The sequence below is a fragment of the Symphalangus syndactylus genome, chromosome 12, assembly GCF_028878055.3.
Source record: "Symphalangus syndactylus isolate Jambi chromosome 12, NHGRI_mSymSyn1-v2.1_pri, whole genome shotgun sequence".
NCBI classification, from domain to species: Eukaryota; Metazoa; Chordata; class Mammalia; order Primates; family Hylobatidae; genus Symphalangus; species Symphalangus syndactylus.
This window is the reverse complement of record NC_072441.2, coordinates 99,481,082-99,505,080: the sequence shown is the minus strand read 5'-3', so window position 1 is coordinate 99,505,080 and position 23,999 is coordinate 99,481,082. Positions and strand designations below refer to the sequence as shown.

The following is a 23,999-nucleotide window of genomic DNA, read 5'->3' as shown; positions in this document are numbered from 1 at the left end:
ACTTCAAACTCAAAATGATTAGTTCCACTATTCACTTGTACAAATATTTACCCAGTGTCTACCATATACCAGGCACTGCTAGGAACAGATGAACAAGAGACATGCTTTCCTCACCCACTGAGTGGAGGCAGAGTTTAGAAATTTGAGGAGGCTGGAAAAGGTTTGAAAAGCAAATGGGAGAATGTGAAAGACAGCCAAGACATTGGCAAGAAGCACTGAAAGGCTAGTAGGGCTAAGTGTCATGGCTCACGCCTATAATCCCAGCACTTTGGGAGGCCAAGGAGGGAGGAATGCTTGAGCCCAGGAGCTCCAGATCAGCCTCTGCAACTTAGTGAGAGATCTTGGTCTCTATACAGAATGAACAATTGACCGGGTACGGTAGAGTATGTTTATAGTCCCCGTCCCAGCTACTCAGGAGGCTGAGGTGGAAGGGCCATTTGAACCCAGGAGTTCAAGGCTGCAGTGAGCGATGCTTGTAACTGCTGGGCAACAAAGCAAGACCCAGTCTCCCCTTCAAAAACAGAAAAGAAAGCCCAGTAGAAGCTGGAGAGCAAGGGTACACAGTATTTCCAAGTTTGTGCAGTTACGATTCTCTTCAATGTCCAGTAGGACATCCAGGGAGTTGGGAGTGGTAGGAAGCACAAAAGCAGCTGGATTGAATCAGAGATTAGATTTGCACCAGTAATCAGTAAACTAGTAAAGAAAAGCAAGGTAGATGAAGATACTGCCAGAATTTCTGGAGTAATGTTTTACTGAAGTCTAATCCAGACAGTGAAAGAAAATGGTTTGAATGCCTATGTTTCTTCCAAATTTCATGTTGAAACTTAACCCCCAATGCAACACTATTAAGAGGTGGGGTCTTTAGGAGGTGATTGGGCCATGTGGACTTTGCCCTCTCAGATGTGATGTGTGCCTTATGAAAGGGCTGGAGGGAACTAGCTATGCACTTCTGTCATCTGAGGACATGAACAAGGTGTCATCTTGGAGGCTGAGATCCTGAGATCCTGTCTGTTGATAAGTTGATCTTGGACTTTCCAGCCTCCAGTACCAACAGAAATTAATTTCTGTTATTTATAAGTTACCCAGTCTCAGGCATTTTGTTACAGCAGCATGAATGGACTAAGAGAGGAAGTCAGAAGAGAATGAGGAGGAGAGCAGAAAGGACTGGTGATTTCAGTTAAGGCTGACTAAAAGCTCTAGCAATAAAATAGTAATTATTGGCAGGGCATAGTGGCTCACGCCTGTAATTCCATAACTTTTGGAAGCCGAGGCAGAAGGATTGCTTGAGCTCAGGAGTTCAAGACCAGCTTGGGCAACAGAGCAAGACTTTGTCTTTTCTTAAAAAAAAAAAAAAAAAAAAAAAATTAACTGGGTATGGTGGCTGGCTCATGCCTGTAGTCCCAGCTACTCGGCAGGCCAAGATGGGAGGATCACTGGAGCCTAGGAGGTTGAGGCTACAGTGAGCCATGATTGTGCCACTGCATTCCAGGCTGGGGGACAGGAGACCTTGTATCTCCCCACCGCCCCACCAAAATCTGAGCTCTAAAGATATAGTATAACGTAAAAATACCAGATTAGGGCCAGGCGCAGTGGCTTACACCTGTAATCCCAGCACTTTGAAAGGCGAAGGTGGGAGGACCACTTGAGCCCAGGAGTTCAAGACCAATCTGGGCAACAAGGTGGGACCTCATCTCTACAAAAAATAAAATTTAGCCAGGCCTGGTGGCACATGCCCGTCTCCCAGATGCTCAGGGGACTGAGGCAGAAGGATCGCTTGAGCCTAGGAGGTTGAGGCTACAGTGAGCCATGACTGTGCCACTGTATTACAGCCTCGGCAACAGACAGAGTAAGACCCTGTCTCAAAATAAATAAATAAAAATAAAAATATAAACCAGATTAGGACTAAGAAGGGCTTAAAGCCTAAATCACTGAAAATTACCAATGAAGATGCAATCTTAGAGAAGTAAAGTAATTTGCTCAAAACACACAGAGCTGGAAAGTGGTAGAGTCAAGATTAAATCCAGGCTGACTTCAAAGCCAGTGCCCAACATAATCTCATTATTTAAAAAATCAGGATTGAACTTTCATTTTAAGAAATTAACAAACTGAAATATAAAACAATAAATGTCACTTAAGAGACCCTAAATGATTCATGTTTTCATTATCAAAGGTATTGCATTACAATATAGAATAAGATATCAAAGATAAAACACGATAGCAACAAAACATAGCAACATCTCTATTAACAAATGTATTGGTGGGGCATGGTGGCTCATGCTTGTAATCCCAGCACTCTGGGAGGCAGAGGTGGGAGGATCGCTTGAGCAATGGAGTTTGAGACCAGCCTAAGCAACATGGAGAGACCCTGTCTCTACCAAAAAAAATAGCCAAGTGTGGTGGCACATGCCTGTGGTCCCAACCAGGAGACTGAAGCAGGAGGATCACTTGAGCCTGGGAGGTTGAGGCTACAGTGAGTCAATGATTGCACCACTGCACTCTAGCCTGGGTAACAGAGTGAGACCTTGTGAAAACAAAACACACACACACACACACACACACACACGCCCCAAATGTATCAATTCGCTGCTAGAAATGTCATTTTGTAGTACAAGTAAGGAATAAGAGCTTGTGAAATAAATTTAAAGTTTCCGGTGACGACAGGGTTTAGACAGCAGCCGTTAAAAACCAAGCACAGAGTGCGTGTGTGTGCCTATGTGCATACTATACAGAAAATAATAAAGTAAATATGGTAAAATATTAACAAGTGGGGCATCTGAATGAAGAAATATGGAAATTCTTTGTATTATTTTTGTAACTTGTAAAAAACATAAGAATCAGGCCAGGCACGGTGGCTCACGTCTGTAATCCTAGCACTGTGGGAGGCCAAAGCAGGTGGATCACTTGAGGTCAGGACTTCGAGACCAGCCTGGCCAACATGGCACAATACCATCTCTACTAAAAATACAAAAATTAGCTGGGCGTGGTGGCATGCACCTGTAGTCTCAGCTACTAGGGAGGCTGAGGCAGGAGAATCGCTTGCACCCAGTAGGCAGAGGCTGCAGTGAGCCAAGATAGCACCACTGTACTCCAGCCTGGGCAACAGGGGGAGACCCTGCCAAAAAAAAAAAAAAAAAAAAAAAAGGCACAAAAATCAAAGCTCTAAAAATCGTAAAGGCGGCAGGGGTGCTGATGGACTGATGGGTGCCCCCCTGACATTCATATGTTGAATCCCTAAATCCCCTGGGCTGATTTTTGGAGATGGGGCCTAGGTGAGGTAATTAGATTTAGATGAGGTTGTGTGGGCCATGAGGGGATTAGAGCCCTTATAAAAAGAGATACCAGAAATTGCTCTCTTCTCCATTAGAGAATACAGTCAGAAGGTGGCTGTGTGCAAGCTAGGAAGAGCCCTCACCAGAACTACTATGCTGGCACCCTGATCTCAGACTTCCAGCCTCCAAAACTGTCAGAAATAAATTTGTTTTTTAAGCCATCTAGTCTATACTATTTTGTTATAGCGGCCTGAACTATGATGAGGGGAGACTGATGCATTAACTTGAAAAACCAGAATTTTATCACTCAAATTTTAACTAAATTGCCCATTTAAAATAAAAAAGCCCAAATATTCAACACACTCCTAGTTCCAAGTGAATCAGCATCCACAAAATATAAACCTTAAAAAAATTTAGTCACTTCCTTCCCTCAATCCACTTGATTTTTTAAACAGACTACTGAAAGTACTAGTCATTTACATACTTCTCCTTAAATAAACTTAATACAAATGAGAATCACACAATGTTTGAAGTAGAAAATCATTTTATATTTAAAAGAATGTGGTCAATACGAAATAATTTAGCCTGGATATGTTGGACCCTGTCCTTTTCCATGTCAATAACTTGAATAAAGACTTGGAAATCTAATGCACAGATTTGGAGTCATAGCAGTTCCACTGAATTTTATGTTTGTCACACTATGTTTAGAGTATTATGCTCAACTCCAGGCTTCATTAAGACAAACAGTAACAAACAAATCACTGAATGCAAAGGAAAAACTGTTCAGTTTATCCATAAGTGAGTAAGTTACATTAAACTAAAACTTATAGCATTACTTTAACAATTTGCCAAATAACCCAAAGAGCTGTGAAATGACATGTAATTTTGCTGAAGCACAAAATGTAACTAACATGCCATGAGGTATGCATCTAGAAAATAAGCTTGGATATCCCTCACCACTCCTAATGCTGAGACCCCATGCCCAGAGCTTTGTTTTCTTTAAGGGGATACAATAACTCTTACAAAGAGACATCTGTTTCTTTCCTGAGGGAGGAGGGCAGGGTGGGGAAGAGCAGTGAAGAGGCCAAATCCTAGTGTAGATCATGGAAGGAGAAAGTGAAGAGGTTTGAATGCTAAATACGGAAATTTGTAAGATCTTAGGATATATGCTTTGTGAATGTTAAGGGGTGACTCTAGTGACCTACTAATCATCAGATGGATCCAAGCAAAAGCAAGGTAAGCCTGTCAGAAATATTATAAAGATAATTCTTGCTTTGAGTAAGAAGTTGAACTGGCCACTTACAAGGTCTCTTCCATTTCTAGTGGTTAAAATGAACTAGTAATTCTAAGGTCAAATATTTTAAGAGTACATTTGCCACTATAATGGTAAAGCTAAGAATACCACCATATGTTGAATTATTTTACTACAAATAGCAGTTCAGCAAAAACATCCAAAATGGTCATTTTTAAAAAAACAAAGTGTAATATAAATAAATCTGTTGGAGTTCTAATCAGGCTAGTGGAAGGGCTCAGGCTGTTCTTGGAAACTGAAACATGTGAATTAAGTTTCTGGGGTAGGATAAAGCCTTAACAATCAGAACAGAAATGTAGCTATCAAATTTTCTGTACTAAAAACTGCTGTCCTTAAAAAGTACAGCTGTTCTGTCTACCGATTACTTAATGAGGTGATTGCCAGGGCATTCTTTTTAACAACTTATGTATTTTAAAAATTGTTAAAATTACACAACTGTTTCTCTTAAAACTGTTTTGGTTTAAATTCTAGCTCTAATATCTAGTAGCTAGGTGACCACAGGCAAATTACTTAATCTCAAATTTTTTACTTCCTCACCTGGGTGGGCTATAATATCTACTCCAATACTGTTATAAGATTTAATTAACAAAGTGTGCATAAAGCTCTTAGAATAGTGTAAAGCCCGTAACAAAAGCTTAAGTGGTAATCAATATTTGCAAAACTAATATATTAAAAAGAAAAATCCAAGCATAGATAATTTCTTCTCTTTTTTTTGAGACAGTCTTACTCTGTTGCCCAGGCTAGAGTGTAGTGGTAGGATCTCCGCCTCTCAGGCTCAAGCAATTCTCCTGCCTCAGCCTCCTGAGTAGCTAGGGTTACAGGCACCTGCCACCACAACTGGCTAATTTTTGGATTTTTAGTCGAGACGGGGTTTCACCATGTTGGCCAGGCTGGTGTCAAATTCCTGACCTCAAGTAATCTGCCCACCTTGGCCTCCCAAAGTGCTGGGATTACAGGGTGAGCCATCGCTTCAGGCCCAAAGCACAGATGATTTCTTAGTCAACCTTTATTTATTATTTTTCTTTTCAAGAGTTTTTACTCTATCACCCATGCTGGAGTGCAGCAGTGCCATCACTGCAACCCTGAACTTGAGCTCAAGTCATCCTCCTACCTCACCCTTCTGAGGAGGTAGGACTACAGGTACATGCCACCCCATCCAGTTAATTGAACTTTGTTTTTTGCAAGGCCAAAGTATGTTGAATGTTATGGGAGTGAAAGAGAAGTACTTGTCCCAAGATGCTCATCTAGCATCATGAATTATGGTTAATCTTTCGGATGACCAAAGGGTTGCCTTTAAAAGTCAGAATATTAATTTTAAATTTATTAAGTGCAGAGAATTGGTTAACATCCCTCCATATCATTGGCTCTCTTCTTCTACCACTGAAATATCCAATCTTAAGACATGTAAACCTATTTCCTTCCTTCTTTCTCTCCTTCCTTCTCTTCTTTTATTATTTTATTTTATTTTATTTTATTTAAATTCCCCGGACGGGCGCAGTGGCTCACGCCTTGTAATCCCAGCACTTTGGGAGGGCGAGGCAGGTGGATCATTTGAGGTCAGGAGTTCGGCACCAGCCTGGCCAAGATGGTGAAACCCCATCTCTACTAAAAATACAAAGATTAGCCAGGCGTGCTGGTATACACCTGTAATCCCAGCTACTCGGGAGACTGAGGCAGGAGAATTGCTTGAATCTGGGAGGCAGAGGTTGCAGTGAGCCGAGACTGCACCACTGCCTCCAGCCCGGGCGACAGAGACTCTGTCTCAAAGTAAGTAAGTAAGTAAGTAAGTAAATAAATAAATAAAATAAAATAAATTCCCCTACTCTCTTGCTTTTAATAAGAAACAGGGTCACCTTAATGTTGTCCAGGCTGCAGTGCAGTGGCTATCCTACTCTTGATCAGCGTGGGAGTTTTAACCTGCTCTGTTGCCAACCTAGACCAGTTCACCCCTCCTCAGGCAACCTGTTAGTCCCCCACTCCCAGGACACCCTGTTGATGCTGAATTTAGTGCACTCAGTCCGTATGTAGCACATAGTGGGCTACCCTCCACAACTCCTGGGCTCAAGAGATCCTCCCACCTCAGCTTTCCAAGTCGCTAGGACCACAGGCACATGCCACAACACCCAACTCCTTCTTTTTCTTTCTCCTACTTTAATTCTTTCTATGTTCAAGTTTGTCATAAATATAACAGTATAATCAAAATATTTTTTCTTTCTGATCAGAAAACAATCAGCATGGGTAGGCCATTCTTGGCTTTTTCCATCCCTCTTTAATAATTATTTCTTCAAGAGAATTTTCGTGTCTCCAAAATGCCAGAAGACTCTAGTTCTACAGTTGGGAGATGTTTTATCTTTCTACATTCTGTATCCTAGTTGTGGTGGGGGCTACAAAAATCCATACGTACTAAAACTTATAGAACTGTATACCACAAATCAAATTTCCAAATATAAACTTAAAAGTCACCTGTCTAAAGCCTCCTTTGTTTTCAATGTGCTCTTTCTGTTTTCAAAATAAAATGCCTCTGTTCCACTTTCCTAACCTTCAGAAGTAACTGTGTACCTTCCCTATTATGCTTCTTCAATTAAGAGCTATAAAATTTATATAGCTTTAATTATAAAGCCTAACATTAAAAAGTTACTTATATATGAAACTACCAGCCACATGACCAAAAATCTAAATTTTAATTTAAACTCCAAAATTACAAAGTTTTTGTATAAGATTAAATTGTGTTAAGTATTGTTTTACTCTCATCACTCCTCTTTGAAATATGATAAACTTTGATATTTAATATAGTTTCTTGGTTAATAAAAATATTTAATAAGCTATAATACAGATCTTTAAAGTACACTGGATAAATCAGAATTCTGTACTTGCCCAACCACCTAACCCATCTCAGCAAAAAGTTCAAAGCTTTTTGTTCCTTAGTCACCATTTCTCCAATTTCCCAATTGTTTTTGATGTTGTTCTAAATGTATCCTTTTTTTTTTTTTTCCGAGTAGCTGGGACTACAGGCGCCTGCCACCACGCCCGGCTAATTTTTTTTGTATTTTTAGTAGAGACGGGGTTTCACCGTGGTCTTGATCTCCTGACCTCGTGATCCGCCAGCCTCGGCCTCCCAAAGTGCTGGGATTACAAGCGTGAGCCACCGCGCCCAGCCAATGTATCCTTAATATGTCTCCTTAAGGAGTCTTTCAGAGCATCCATTGCTCTCCATAGGGCCTTTATGTAACTAGGAAAAATACATCCTTCTGGGGAAATACAGACACTTTTGGCAAGGAGCTGATGCCTTGTAGAGAGAAGTGGAGGCACAGTCTCCTCTGAAAGGCCTAAGCTAGGGCACAGGCCTCTGTAAGCAGAACACAGGCTGACTTGTTGCTTCTTTCAGTCCAGCATCTTTGGGCAGTATACAAGCTGCACAACCATATACAGCAGCCCTGTACCTTCAGATTGTTCACTGGCAAACAGGGAAGAAAAACTGAACTATTAACTTACCGAGATACCCATTCTCCAACCACATACATGCGTCCATCTCTTATCCTTCAGACTCAAGATTTATTCAGAAGGGATCTTCCAACCTTATAGGGAACCTATCTTCCCCTTTATCTTTAATTTTCCCTTTTCGTGGTTCTCTTTTCTGCTTTAGATATGGTCAAGACTCATGTCTTGATATTGTTTAATATCAAAGAATATTAAATTCAGAAGATATATAGAAATACATAAATGTAATCTTTGCAATAGTCCTCTGAGACAGGGGAAATGGATATTATCCTTATATCACAAATCAATATATTTAAAACTTAAGCCAGGTTAACTTGCCCCAAAATTAACAGCTGGCACAAAGTGACAAAAAGGACTAAACCTAGGTTTTAAAACAATTAGTCTAGAGTCCAAAAATCAAGAGATTTTCCCTCTTCCCCCTTTAACCTTTCACTTTTGTAACTTGACCTAGATTATTTTAAGGTCACCAAGGATATCACAGCCAAATCCAAAGGCTACTTGTGACATATTTTTCTGAACTCTGCTACTTTTAGCTCTAATAATCCTGTTTTTAGATTATTCTCTTCTGCCCCGATTTCTATAGTGACTTCCTTCTTATTTTGTCTTGTTCTTCCCTTGCCATAGACTGTCCTAGACATCCTACTACATTTCTCTATCTAAATAAACCTACTCCTTTGCAGTTTATCATGAAAGTGGTTGTCTCAAGTATGTAGTTAAGACTCTAATTCATATCTCTATTCCTGTAACGCTGCCATTTCCTATTTTATCAATCTATTCCATTCTAGGCTTTCGACTTTCATTAACTATACCTGTGGCCTGATCCTATCCAGCATTCATTTCTTACAGCAGTAATGTCCCAAAGGGTGGAATACAAAGACTGGTAGTATACTGGATGATTTTAAGTGATCCATAGAAAATTATGTAAAATCATGTTTATTTTAAAACATGTTAGGGGGGAAGCTAACGCCAAATAATCATAAAAATTTCCTTTTAAACGGCAGGAGGCAGTGGCTCACGTCTGTAATCCCAGCACTTTGGGAGGCCAAGGTGGGTGGATCACGAGGTCAGGAGTTCGAGACCAGTCTGACAACATGGTGAAACCCCATCTCTACTAAAAATACAAAAATTAGCCAGGCGTAATGGCAGACGCCTGTAATCCCAGCTATTCAGGAAGCTGAGGTAGGAGAATCACTTGAACATGGGAGGGAGAGGTTGTAGTGAGCCAAGACAGTGCCACTGCACTCCAGCCTGGGCAATGGAGTGAGACTCCATCTAAAAAAAGAAAAAAAAATTCTTTTAAATTCATTTAATTAAAAGATAGCAAGTTGAATTGAAGAAAAATATTAAGTAACAGGCAGATGGTTTGAGATGAAGCAGAAATTGTGAATGATTTAAGTTTGGAAAATACTGGCCACTAGGAAACCTATGTAGTTGAGTTAGGCACTCAGGCTCTGGATCAATAATTCAAATGCCATTTCTACCATTTAAAAGCTAAGCAACTTTGAGCAAATTACTTAAATCTCTTCCTTTTAGGCTTTCTGCAAATATGGATTTAAATAGATCATTCACAAAATAGTCTTAGTTTAGTAACATGGCATAGTAAGTGCTCAAGAAATATTAATAATCACAATTATTCTTGATTTTTCTTAGCCATCACAGCTTCACTTATAATCAACTAGGCACTCAATCTGTACTATCTGTAATTTTCTGCACCAAATCTCCCTTACCTTCTTATACACCTTTTTATCTTCTGGCATGAATCCAAAGACTACATGATAACTTTTAACATTAATCCTTAAGGCTGTGAACACCTTGGGAGTGGACCAAATGCCATATTGCTCTGATTCACTGGGCCTTACAAAATTAAAAGAATCTTTAATCTTTGTTGAATAAGCTAAAAATTTTAAAAATCAGATGTAAATAAATCTCACAATGCATGTTATTTAACACAAACTCTTTGAAGGTTACCTGTGATACTATTCTTAGAGGTAAAGGAAAAAAAACCTGACAGCGTTTTCTTTTGCTCCAATAATATACTTATCAGTTAATCTTGTGGGTCTATTATTTTGTGTTTCTGACCCTCATTCATTCAATAACATATAAACTCTAGGTATACGCCAACCACCATACAAGGTGATGAGGACATGGAAACAGTCCAGTAGAGGAAAACAAACTAATATTAGAATGCAGAAAATAGAAAAATTACCAGATAGTATGTAGTACATATTGCTATGTAGTATGCTACATACATAATACCCAGTAGTTTTTTTTAATACTAGATGTGCTCCTCAAATGACATCCCATCTTCCCTTAATGTTGAGCACATAGCAGCACCACACAGGGGTGAGTATATACTGACTATAATTCACATAATAATTTCATTGCAATCTTGTGTTCAGACTCTTAGTTATCAGCTAATCATGTCTGCCAATCAGACAAAAATTTCTGGTTGAAACTAAGTAACAGTCCTTGTTTGACTGGATTTGCCAGCAAATACATGTAGTCACAGGCCCCAAAACATGCTTTCTGATAATCTTGAGGAAAATAAGGACTAGAAATGTAACTGGCAATGCTGGGAGCAATGGTAGGCACTTCTAGTCCCAGCTACTTGGGAGGCTGAGGCAGGAGAATCTCTTGAGCCCAGGAGTTGGAGGCCAGCCAGGGCAACAGAGTTAGGTCTGTCTCCTAAATAGAAAATTCACTAAAGCTACCCTCTCTACAGAACGCTTTAATCCAAAAAGGTGTTCTGGTGATGCATCGATGAGATTAGCGAGGAATTTAAAATGTTATGACTCATAAAACTAACACAGTAACTCTCAGACTTGTAGGCAACAATTAACACAGACTGAGATAAGCTTTCATTGTGTTGTCCTATTCATAAAGTGACAAAATCACGCTTTACCGAAATGAAAGTGTGTCATAACTCAGACACAACTTTTGTATCTCCTTCACTGTAAGAATACAATTCTGTACTAACTTATGTAACATTTTACCAATGATCAATTCTTGTCACTTACAAATATGACATAAATAGCATCTAAAACACAAGTTACCTAACTAACAAACTGAAGCAGTGTTTGGGGTGGCACTTGGAGGCAGACAGGGATATAATACAATCATCAAAGACATTTTATCAGTAAAGAGGGTGGGGTGGGGGTAAGAAGAAGAGAGGTGGCTAGAATGAGCCAGAACTTCTGCATTTTCAGCTATGAACAAAATACTCATCCCAGGGATATTTACTGTAGAGCATAAAGAAATCGCTAAGAAGCAAAATCCTGCATATAAATAGATACATTAGGGATAAGGGGGGTGAAATTTTCTTATGTACCTAAAGAAATATATACATCACCCTGAGAATTTACAGATTATTTATTGCTTGGAAGAAGAGTGTTTTCTTCTACCAATATCCTACCACTCTCCCCCCATTATTAGTTAACCTTTCACTATGCACTAAGCATAGTAATAGGCCCTTTACATATATTATCCATTATCTTTTTTTACTCCTATAATAGGCCTTTGAGGGAAGTCCTATTATCATTACCATTTTACAGATGAGGGAGTATTCTACCAATAATATAGATCAGATGCCCAAATTTAAAAATTGTATCTATGACATGGTAGAGTTAGTTTTAAGTTATCTCTAAGCACTCAAATAGAAAAGGACGCAAAAAAATTAGCCTCTACCCCATCTCCAAAGTGGGTATATTCCATTTTTACAACTTTCAACACTTTAACCTTAGCATGCAACAATATTCATATATTAGTCAAACTAAAGAAAAACTACTAGTTAATAATGCTTTATCTTATTTAGTTACTGTAGTTTATAATTTACAAAGCAGGTTGAAGGTTTAGAGCAACCCCTTTGGGTTCAGACAGTATGGAACTGAACCTACACAATACCACCAATAACTGCTATGTGACCTTGGTTAGACTACTCTCTCAGATTTCATTTTCTCATCTGTAAAATGGGGATGATCATAATAGCACTTCTCTTAAAGGTCTGTTGTGGAGATTAAAAAAAATATATGTATGAAAAGGGCTTATTACTGTGCTCAGTGTATAGCAAAAGGTCACCTAATGGAGAACAGCCACACATAAGCTAAGCAGAGCAAACAAAATCACTTAAAAAGGCTATATTCTGAAAATCCACTTACAGAAAAGGAGAGAATTACTATTTGACTACATGCTAAAGACAAAATTCAAGTTCAATTTATTCCTAATTTTTTAGGGGATCAATGCATTTGGGGTGAGCCAGAAAAGATGCTGCAGTGCATCTGTGACACACACCTAAAAATGGCTCCAGTCAAAGCAGCATCTTAATTACCAATATGGGAGGTGAAATCTAGTTTTGAAAAATGCTGGGCTTAGGCTTGGTAGGTGCTTCATATCACCCTATTATTTTTATTTGCAGGAGTAAGCTATTAAGTACTCGACAATCAAAAAATCCTCCGATTCTTCTGGTGCATTCCAAATGAAAATCTTACAGCAGAGCCGCCTACTGTACAATTCTAAGTACTCTAACGAGGTACGAATCTATGAATCCAGACTGAAAACCAGCCAATGCGGAAATCCGGGTAGCTTTATAAGCCAGCAAGCATCAGGCATGTCAGACCCTCAAAAGATCCCAAATAATGTTAAAACACACATACATCCCTTTAAATTAAAGGTACTCCTCTCATGCAAAGGAGGGGAGACTCTATCAATGTCTCTATTGGCCCCATGCCCTTTTCTTCAGTCCTAAAACGGGGCCTTTACCCTAACACCACCAATATCAATGCTATCTCAAAGACAGGGAGCTACCGAGATTCACCACGCAAGTTAGAGGATGGAGCGGCCTAGAGTGTGAAAAGACTACACAAATCCTTCTCTGGAGTTGGGCAGCACTTCCCTAGCGGAAGTAGGGTTGGTCTTGATTCCCCGAAGAGCCTCTCATCTAATCAGGTCTTTAAACCAGACCCTCCCATACATTGCTCATTGCAAGTCCCACCCTCACTACACAGGGAGAGGTAGACAGTGAAGGCCCCGGCTGAGTCCTTCAGTTGTTTGGGGAAAGCATAACCGACACTTAAAAAAAAAAAAAAAAAAAAGACTACACGTCCGCCAGTCCAGGAAGACGGAAACCCCCTTCGCTTACCCGGCAACATGCGTAATCCCCTCGCAGGGCCAGGACTGGGGTCTGGGTGGAAGCAAGACAGACCGGTCCAGAACTCCCGCTGCAGACCACATGGGGCGGGTCTGACTCCGGTTTCCCGCTCCCCAAGCTGGAGGCCGACTTCCCCAGACACAGAGATGATGGTAACCAAAGAGAAGGGAAATGCCCGGACCCAAGGCCCTCTCCACGCGGCCCCCTAGCCTCCGGGCGCCAGAGTCTGGGTGCGCTCCCACGCCCCAGGCCGCACTCTGGCCGTTCCCGATGGGGCCCTCTTTGATCGCGGCCCCCACACCCTCGCTTTCCTTACCGGTCAGGGTGAGTGTCAAGTTTGCGCACTTCGAGGGTCTCCGCCGATCTCTGATCGAAAGAAGGGGGAGGGAAAGCTGGGGTTAAAGGGGTGGCCGGAAGGGCCACCTGACTGGAAAAGCCGAAGCTGCGGATGGACAAACCGCCAAAGCACTTTCGCAGCTTCCCGAGAGGGAGCCAGCGAGCGAGAAAAAGAAGCAAGATGGCGGCTAGCCAGCCCCTACGTACTACGTCATGACGCTAAGTACGTAGGGCAAATCTCCGCAAGACCACACTCCTGCGCAGAGACGGCCGGATCACGTGAAGCGTCCGTGGCGGCCCAACCCTGGCAGAGGGTGCTGGCGCTTCCTGCTGGACGGAGGGAGTTTCTGCAATCAGAATTATCTTTTCAGGACAAAGCTTGGACCTGAGACCTTTCCAAGAAGTCTTGAATTGACCACGTTTACAAGTTGATAGTAAGCCTCAGTGAAATGAGCACTCTTATGTCTGGTGGGTGGATGCGTAAGTGGTTGAACCAGCAGTTTGCCAGTATGTTCTCAGGGAATTTGGGGCAAGCTGAGAAGTCTTGCTGTATTGAAATGTTATCACAGAGAGTGAAAGTAAAACTAGTGTGAGGAACAGAGTAGCATGGACTGCTGAGAGCACTTTTTAAGTTTCTGATTATGGATGTGAGATAAGCCATTCAGTTTATTTATATGATCTCTCCAGCACAGTGTTCAGCTCCGTGGAATAGTAAGATTCACCCATGCTGCCTTTTACTAGGCAAGTGTAACATAGACAGATGACTGTATCTGGAAGTGGGAGACTACAATGATGATAATATTATGTCAGAACAGATGGCGAATGTTCAGGAAATGGTATCTTTTGTCCTCTTTTGTGAACTACCTATGACATATTTAAAATTCAAGGATTTCTTACCACTTCTGGGCTGAACGATCTTCCCCGCTAGTAGCTGGTGTATGTGCATGGAATTGTCACTGTAGCAATGTTAGAATAAATGAAATAATAAAGAGAGGTAAATTATGAACACCTCCCTTCCCACTAATATTAATTTGAAGTAGAAAAGTCTGGACTTGCTTGGTGGCTCATGCCTGTAATACTAATACTTTGGTAGGTCAAGGCAAAAGGATTGCTTGAGACCAGGAGTTCAAGACCAATCTGGGCAACATGGTGAGACCCTACCTCTGCAAAAAAATTGAAAAGAAAAAAAGCTAGCTAGGCATAGTGGCGCATGCTTATAGTCCTAGCGACTTGGGAGGCTGGAGGCAAAAGGATCACTTGAGCACAGGAGGTCGAGGCTGCAGCGAGACTCTTTCTCAAAAAAATAAAAAAAGAAGAAAAGAAAAGAAAAAGTTTTTCTTACTGATATAGGGTCACTGCCAGGGGAAAGCCTGCTGATCATCCACAAGAGGACAAGGAAGGATTACTTTAGTGAATTTCTACAACCTTCTAGGATCTGTCTATAGTGTCCTGGTCACAGAAACATCTTTCTTTGTTTTTTTGGAGGCAGGGTCTCACTTTGCTGCCCAGGCTGGAGTATAGTGGCATAATCACAGCTCACTGAAGCCTCAACCTCCCAGGCTCAAGCAATCCACCTGTCTCAGCCTCCCAAGTAGTTGGGACTACAGGTGCTTGCCACCAAACCTGGCTTTTTTTTTTTTTCTTTTTGCCAGTAGAGACGAAGTCTTGCTATGTTGACTGGGCTGGTTTCGAACTCCTGAGCTCAAGCAAGCCTCCCGCATTGGCCTCCCAAAGTGCTGGAATTACCGGCATGAGCCACCACGCCCAGTGAAAACATCTGTCTTGAGCAATGGAGAACAACTTCAGCAATCAGATGAAATTACATTAACCAAGGTCATAAGACTGACAAGTATGGCCGGGCGCGGTGGCTCACGCCTGTAATCCCAGCACTTTGGGAGGCCGAGGCGGGCGGATCACAAGGTCAGGAGATCGAGACCATCCTGGCTAACACGGTGAAACCCCGTCTCTACTAAAAAATAAAAAAAAAAAATTAGCCGGGCGTGATGGCGGGTGCCTGTAGTCCCAGCTACTCAGGAGGCTGAAGCAGGAGAATGGCGTGAACCCAGGAGGCGGAGCTTGCAGTGAGCCGAGATCATGCCACTGCACTCCAGCCTGGGCGACAGAGCGAGAGAGCGAGACTCTGTCTCAAAAAAAAAAAAAAGACATGTATTAAATTATTAATTTCCAAGAGCTTTAATTTATACACCTGAACACTCAACAACTGCAAAGCCAATACTTTTTTTTTCTTTTTTTAAAAATTTTTTGCCAGAAACAGAAAGTCTCCGGTGTGCCAGCATGGACCCAAGGTGCTATCTTTTCTTGAGTACATTTTCTCATTTCCCTCCACTCCCCTCCCCTCCCCTTCTTCCCTGCCTCCCTCCTCCTCCCTTCCCCTCCCCTCCCTCCCTGCCTCCTTCCTTCCTTCCTTGCCTGCCTGCCTTTTTTGCCTGCCTGCCTGCCTGCCTGCCTGCCTGCCTGCCTGCCTGCCTTCCTTCCTTCCTTCCTTCCTTCCTTCCTTCCTTCCTTCTTTCCTTCCTTATTTCTTTCTTTTTTTTAAATTTTCAGATGGAGTCTCACTCTGTTGTCCAGGTGGCGTGATCTCGGCTTACTGCAACCTTCACCTCCCAGGTTCGAGCGATTCTCCTGCCTCAGCCTCCCGAGTAGTTGGCATTACACAAAGGCGCCACCACGCCCAGCTAATTGTTATATTTTTAGTTGAGATGGGGTTTCGCCATGTTGGCCAGACTGGTCTCAAACTCCTGACCGCATGTGAGTCACCTGCCTCAGCCTCCCAAAGTGCTGGGATTACAGGTGTGAGCCACTGTGCCTGGCCCCGCTGAGTGCATTTTCTGTGTAGCCAAACCTACTCAGGAAACCAAGCCATTATCAGAAGGTTGCTTGATGAGCACGTATTCTGAACAAGTGGAGTTATATGTATAGACTTTTCTTGAGTCATCTATCTTCGCAACAGGACAATTTTGTCCCGAAAATAGAAGTTCTCCATTTCCAATGGCTGCAGTTTTCCACATTGATCTCCAATGTAGTGGGGACATCCTGCTGAGCTATTGATTTGTGCTCCTTGTCTCCTTAGCAGCACTTGGATGGCCACTGGCCCTAAAGTGCCCCCTGTACGTTACTTTCTCTGTTTCCATGGCTACCCAAACCTCTTTGCAATATTATTTCAATAAAAATCAAGTTACAGTTAAATCAAACCAGTTTATGTTTTAAAGGTGACTTTGCTTATTTCTGCTCCTAGCTATGTATGTGATCTTAAAGTTTAACTTTTAGAGAGCAGTCTTACTGCCTTTGTTTCCAATTTATTGGGGAAAATGTGACTGAAGTCTCCTTGTTCTGGTACAATATCCAAAGCCAACTAATACTCTTTTATAGTTTACTTTGACTTGGATTGCACTTCTCCTGACACTCCACCATTGTAGACAAATTTGTTATAACAAAAATGTCATCATGACAAATTGAATGAAAACTTCTCATTTAATTTACAACACTTCTATTTAAACAATAATTTTAGGGTAACGTAATCAAATTTCCAATTGGTGGTGTGGAATCAGGCAAACAAGTTTCTTACTGAAAACAAATTCACTCTCCAAACAATATGACGTATTTTCTTTGTGATTGTCCAGCCTTATTTGCTAATGATTTAATGTGTTTCTACCCTTCTCATTGTGATTGATTGCATAATCCTTTAGGTACTGAAATTTTATGGTAGAGTAGTTAAAAACAAAATGATCAATGAAAGTATCATTATTAGTAGCAATGTTCCTTTTTTCTCTCTTCTTTGTTTAAAATTTTTAAATTTTCACATCAGATGGGTAATGGACCACGTCATAACAGGGTTTGAGGGCGGCACATCTCATACATTCATGTGAACACCGAATCATCACACTTATGAACTACAAAAGGATCAGCAGTTGTGTTTCTTAAGTGTTTAGGTGCATTTGACAATTTTGTTTTCTTTTTATCAATGATCCAGCAAATCATATTTAGTTAAAAACTATGAAACATGATAAGCCTGGTGTAAAGAAAACTAGAATACCCAAATACTGCATGAAATGTAATCTCAGTTTATAAACATCCACAGATGTTATACATTTGCTAATAAAGATAAGGAAAATGTTGCTAGTGCTTCAACAAATCATCTTTTTTGGGGGGGGGGTCCAGAAAAAACAAAAACTAAGAAAAAAATGGGCCAAGCATGGTGGCTCACACCTGTAATCCCAGCACTTTGGGAGGCCGAGGTGGGCAGATCACCTGAGGTCAGAACAAGACAATCCTGGCTAACACAGTGAAACCCCATCTCTACTAAAAATACAAAAAATTAGCCGAGTGTAGTGGTGGGCGCCTGTAGTCCCAGCTACTCAGGAGGCTGAGGCAGGAGAACTGCTGGAACCCAGGAGGCAGAGGTTGCGGTGAGCTGAGATCCTGCCACTGCACTCCAGCCTGGGCAACAGAGCAAGACTCCTTCCCCCCGCCCAAAAAAAAACCTTTGGCCAACTTGTGAGAGGCTACATATTGAGTACATTATAATGTTTATATTATACGTTATATATAAAATTTTACATTATATATAAAGTAAGATAATTTTTTTTTTTTTTTTTTTTTTGAGACAGAGTCTCACTCTCTCACCCAGACTGGAGTGTGGAGTGCAGTGGTGTGATCTTGGCTCACTGCAACCTCTGCCTCTCAGGTTCAAGTCATTCTCCTGCCTCAGCCTCTGGAGTAGCTGGGACTACAGGCGCATGCTGTCACAACCGGGTAATTTTTTTTTTTTTTTTAGAGATGGGGCTTTACTGTGTTCCCCAGGCTGGTTTCGAACTCCTGAGCTCAGGCAATCCACCTGCCTCAGCATCCCAAAGTGTTAGGATTACAGGCGTGAGCCACCGCGCCCGGCCAAGTAGGATAAATATTTTATTTTATTATTATTATTATTTTTTGAGATGGAGTCTTGCTCTTGTCACTCACACTGGAGTGCAGTGGCGCGATCTTGGCTCACTGCAACATCCGTCTTCTGGGTTCAAGCAATTCTCCTACTTCAGCCTCCCGAGTAGTTGGGATTACAGGTGCCCACCACCACACCGAGCTAATTTTTGCATTTTTAGTAGAGACGGTGTTTCACCATGTTGGCCAGGCTGGTCTCGAACTCCTAAACTCAGGTGATCCACCTGCCTCGGCCTCCCAAAGTGCTGGGATTACAGGCATGAGCCACTGCGCCCGGCCGATAAATATTTTAAATTACCAGTCTGTTTATTGACTTAGCAAACACTTTTTATAATTGAATAAAGGGGACAGTTTGGCTAAAAGTTGTATTTATTTGTTATGTCATAAATTAATGAAGTCTGGATTACCTGGCATTTAGTGTCTACCAAAAATTTTCCCAGAGTTTTCTTAGCTTACAGGAGAAACTAAGTTCTTACAGGTATGGATTCCAAGTCAAGAGGGTTCTGTGTTGTTAATAAGCACAGAATATCTGGAAGATTTAGTCCGTCATGGTGCTGCAGGAAGAAGGGAGGGAAAGAGGGGAGAGACGGAGAAAACAAACTTTGCTGGCTCACATTTTTGCCTTAGGCTGTAAGTTCACCTGAGTCAGGAAATGAGTAGCGATAAAAGGCACTGATCTGAAGGGGAAGATCACAAAGGGAAAGGGGTCACAACAAAGGCGGAACAGGAAAAGCTTACAAAAGGAAAATAGCCAGGTGGTAATTGAAGATACAGAAAATTGTAATTTCTTAATTTTTTAGGCCAAAAAGCAGATCCTTGAGATATTACTAACGAATATGAATACAGTGCTCAATAATTATTTCTAAAATTGTAACTGGCTGTGGCTTGTAGCGTTTCCTAAAGTATACGAGACTTTTTATGTATCTGCTGCCCAACCAATTGGGTATATATATAAAACTATCCGATTTCAAATATTTTATTGCTTCATAGTAATTAAGAGAAGTAAGACTGATAGTACATTTTTTTGGTTACCATTGGGGCTAGGTATTTTGAATAATTTTTAGGCTTGTGGTGGAAGAGAAAATTTCATGTTACAGTGTCACCAGTAGCGTGTACCTAGTTTGGTTATTTGGTTTGTTTGTTTCTCTTTCTCTTCTATTTTTTTTTTTTTTTTGAGACGGACTCTTGCTCTGTCACCCAGACTGGAGTGCAGTGGCACGATCTCGGCTCACTGCAAGCTCCACCTCCTGGGTTCACGCCATTCTCCTGCCTCAGCCTCCAGAGTAGCTGGGACTACAGGCTCTTCTCTATTCTTATTTCTGCTGGGGTTAATTAAATGATTGTTTCCGAAATATTTCTATGAGTTGCTGAGAGTCTCAGTGAATAATTGCTTCAAATGGGAATTAGTGCAATTCTCTAGAGGTTGGACCATTGTTAACTTCATAGGGCACGGTCCTTATAGAAGAGAGAAAGGGGAATAGTGATTGAAAGAATTGAGAAAAAGCATCTCAAAGTATTTAACAGCCTTGGTGAATTGCAGTGAAATGAAACTCTTCATTTCAATATTCCATAAAAAACAAAAAAATAATATTCCATATTACCTATGTATTAGCCCGGTGTGTGCCTATAATCTCAGCTACTTGAGAGGCTGAGGCTGGAGGATCTCTTGAGCCCAGGCGTTTGAGGCTGCAGTGAGCTATGATCTTGCCACTGCTTTCCAGCCTGGAAAACAGTGCAAAACTCTGTCTAAAGAAAAAAAAAAAAAAAAAAGTCATGATATATCAGGCTATGGAAGACATAAAAATGAATAAAACAGTTTAAATTCCTGTTCTCGGGAGTTTCTATTCAAGTGGGATGAGAGTGGGGTGAAATTATAAGTAATTGTGATTAAAAGTGACATATTAGTCAGGGTCCTCCAGAGAAACAGAACCAACAGGATATGTAGACCAACAGGCTGGAGACCCAGGGAAGAGACAAAGTTTAAGTCAAAAGGCTGCCATACTTAAGAATTCCTTTGGGGGAGATCAGTCTTTGTTCCATTAGGCCTTCACCTGATTGTATGAGGCCCACTCACATTATGGAGGTCAAAACACATCCATTTACAGTTAATATAATCACCCCCCACCCCCTCCCACAAAACAAAAATACTTTTATAGGCCGGATGAAGTGGCTCATGCCTGTAATCCCAGCACTTTGGAAGGCCAAGGCAGGTGGATCACTTGAGGTTAGGAGTTTGAGACCACACTGGCCAACATGATGAAACCTCAGCTCTACTAAAAATACAAAACTTAGCCAGGTGTGGTGGCATGTGCCTGTAATCCCAGCTACTTGGGAGGCTGACGCAGGAAAATTGCTTGAACCTGGGAGGTGGTGGTTCCAGTGAGCCGAGATCGGGCCACCACACTCTACCCTGGGCGACAAAGCGAGACTCTGTCTCAAAAAACAAACAAACAAACAAACAGACAAAAAACACCACTTTTATAGAAACATTCAGGATAATGTTTGACCAAATATTGACACAGTAGCCCAGCCAAGTTGACACAGAAAAATAACCATCACAGGTGATGGATAAATTCTCTGATGAGAATTAAAAGTGCCATGTGAGTCCAAAGGAAGGCACCTAACCCAAATTTCCAGGGATGGTGGGGGTCAGGGAATGTAGCCATAATAGATCTGCTGCAAGTCAATATGCAGGGTTGCAGCAAAGAAAGATTTAATCATAGGGCCGTGAGGAGTTTAGGGCTTGGGTTTTTAAGGGTTTCAGAGTAGGCTGAAGTGTAGAGATAGTTGATTGAAGAGTGCAGAGTAAAATCATGGGGCAGGAGATGAAGAAACCATATTCTCATGCTGACTAGGCTGCTCTGTGGAGATCTTTAAACTAGTTGGTGTCAGCTGTTCTGTCTGGAATTCAGGATCTGTTTAAGCAGTTTTGTTTGTTTGTTTGTTTGTTTTTTGAGACAGAGTCTCGCTCTTGTCACCCAGGCTGGAGTGTAATGGTGAGATCCCAGCTCACTGCAACCTCCGCCTCCTGGGTTCAAGTGATTCTTGTGCCTCTGCCTCCCAAGTAGCTGGGATTACAGACACCCACCACCACACCTGGCTAATTTTCATATTTTTAGCAGAGACAGCGTTTCACCATGTTGGCCAGGCTACTCTCGAACTCCTGACCTTAGGTGATCCGCCCACCTTAGCCTCCCAAAGTGCTGGGATTACAGGCGTGATCAGCCGTGCCCGACTTTAAGCAGTTCTTAAAAGCCTAATGATTTTAATGTTAGAAATCCTATCTATAAGAAAAATCGAGATGCAAATGGTCAGTATCTAGTGTTATGCGACTTTTACTTACAAGGAAGTGGGTCATAGCGCAGCCTGATTAATGCTTATAACTACATTTCTGCCTAGAATTCAGCCCCAACAGTCTATAGGAATTAGATACTCACGTGAATATATGTTATGAGTGAGGGTGTGTGTCTGTATGTGTGTGTGTGCAGATATGACAGGAAGTGATGGGGAAAGTTTTGGGGAAAGGGAGGCAGTTAACTTGCATATAGTGAAGGGTGAAGAATGTTTCAGGCAGAGAGACCAGCGTATGGAAAGATCCCAAAAGCCAAATGGAGCATGGCATGTTTGAGGATTTTAAAAAGCATCTTGATAGCTCTGTTGTTCATAAAGTAAAAGGGAAGAGGTGGAGGGGGGAGAAAGGTGAAAAAAGGGGCAAAAAAAGCAAAACTTCAGAGATGATCAGAGACCAGATTGCAAAAAGTCACATTAACTGACTTTGTATGACTGAGGGCAATAGGAGCCAATGATTACATTTAAACTGGGATATTACGTAGTCTAGATAAAATGTGTAAGTTTTATGATATCACATAGGAAATACAGCTTAATATATATAATTCCTTAGTGACGTTTTCTTTCAAAAAGTATTAATTGAGTATAAACTATGTACCAGTGATTGTGCTAGCTGCTGGAGCTGTAAATGGTTAGTGTCTGAAATCTTTCTTTAGCTGAAATGTGAAGAATGGTTTGCCTCGCACAGGAGCAGCTGTTTTAGGGGCTGTAATGATAATCCAAGGAGTAGTGAGAGGAGGCTTGAATCCTGCAGTAGGGGTTGAGAGAAGTAGGCAGGGCTGGATTGTTTCCTCAGATTGTTTTTACTTCCACAGAAACTCCATCATTATTCTCTTAGGAAACTAGGGAGTTATTCTTGCAATGGTGTGATTTCAGAAGGCAAGCATTCTAAAACCCATTTGTGACCATTAAATGTAAAATGTATTTATTTTGCCACCCAGGCTAGAGTGCAGTGGCTGATCACAGCTCACTGCAGCTTCAACCGCCAAGGCTCATATGATTCTCCTGCCTCAGCCTCCCAAGTAGCTGGGACTACAGGTGTGTACCACCTTGCCCAGCTAATCTATCTCTCTTTTTCTTTCTTTCTTTCTCTCCTTTCCTTCTTTTCTTTCTTTCTTTCTTTTTTTTTTGTAGAGATGGGGGTCTCACTATATTGCTTAGGCTGGTCTCAAACTCCTGGGCTCAAGGGATCCTCCTGCCTCGACCTCCCAGAGTGCTGGGGTTACAGGCATATGTCTAGCTGCAAATTTAAAATTTTATTAACAAGCTAGTATAGCGCTTGACTGATGGTTGTGTCTTTTTTCGTTTGTTTGTTTGTTTGGGTTTTTTATTTTACTTTATTTTATTTTGAGACACGGTCTCACTCTGTTGCCCAGGCTGGAGTGCAGTAGCATGATCCTGGTTCACTGCAACCTCCTGGGTTCCATTGATTCTCCTGCCTCAGCCTCCCAAGTAGCTAGGATTACAGGAATGCACCACCACACCCAGCTAATTTTTGTATTTTTAGTAGAGATGGGGTTTTGCCATATTGGCCAGGCTTGTTTTGAACTCCTGGCCTCAAGTGATCTTCCCGCCTCAGCCTCCCAAAGTGCTGGGATTACAGGCGTGAGCCACCACGCCTCCCTTGTATTTTTATAATATGTAAAGTTGTTATCCACTTGAGAAATAAGGGTTCTGTGTCTCCGTGAGAGAACCACCAACTGTGGTGGACACTGAGATGTGCTGCCCGGTCCTTCCTGGGGAAGTAATGACTGATTTTAGAGTTCTTGGGAATGCTAGGTGAGAATGGCCCTCTGAGACTAAGCCTTCTTTTGAGATTGCCTCAGCTAATGAGAACTGCCTTGCCCAAGGTCACAACTCTTTTCAGAGGCATCCGCCATCTAAATGACTGATTGGTGTGAGGGTACAAAGATCTGGGCATTTTATCTCATCTGAGGACCATTATGAAGGGAAATTTCAGTTTCAGAACTCCATTTACTGTTGGCAAAAGCCTTCATTGGGACTTATCACAGATCAACCTCTCAGTCTGTCTGGTTCTGTTTCTCTCTCCTCCTTTCCCCTGGTGTTCCCCAAAGCATGCTAGTTAGTGTTCTGCATGCTAATTTGACTGCTACCCCAAGGAAGCCAGCCTGCAATA

General features: G+C 41.6%; 1 protein-coding gene, 1 long non-coding RNA gene and 1 other non-coding gene across 25 annotated transcripts in view; 1 reads left to right on the top strand and 2 right to left on the bottom strand.

Moving 5' to 3' along the window:
• PRRC2C (proline rich coiled-coil 2C) overlaps positions 1-13,808 on the bottom strand; it is a 108,945-nt gene extending 95,137 nt beyond the window's left edge. For 12 of the 23 annotated variants that reach the window (XM_063627290.1, XM_063627287.1, XM_063627284.1 and 9 more), the window contains exon 1: positions 13,539-13,753. The gene's annotated coding sequence lies outside the window, so the exon portion shown is untranslated. Of the gene's footprint in view, positions 1-13,538 lie in introns of all 23 variants that reach the window. The other 11 variants (XM_063627273.1, XM_063627279.1, XM_063627278.1 and 8 more) reach the window with 9 other exon arrangements.
• LOC134734564 (uncharacterized) lies at positions 13,754-16,770 on the top strand. The gene is made up of 3 exons (XR_010117648.1): positions 13,754-13,992; positions 15,828-15,864; positions 16,124-16,770. It is a non-coding gene; the product is annotated as an uncharacterized lncRNA (long non-coding RNA).
• Positions 16,771-17,378: 608 nt separating this feature from the next.
• On the bottom strand, positions 17,379-17,481 carry LOC134735042 (small nucleolar RNA U13). The gene has a single exon (XR_010117903.1). It is a non-coding gene; the product is annotated as a small nucleolar RNA U13 (small nucleolar RNA).
• Positions 17,482-23,999: the final 6,518 nt, after the last annotated feature.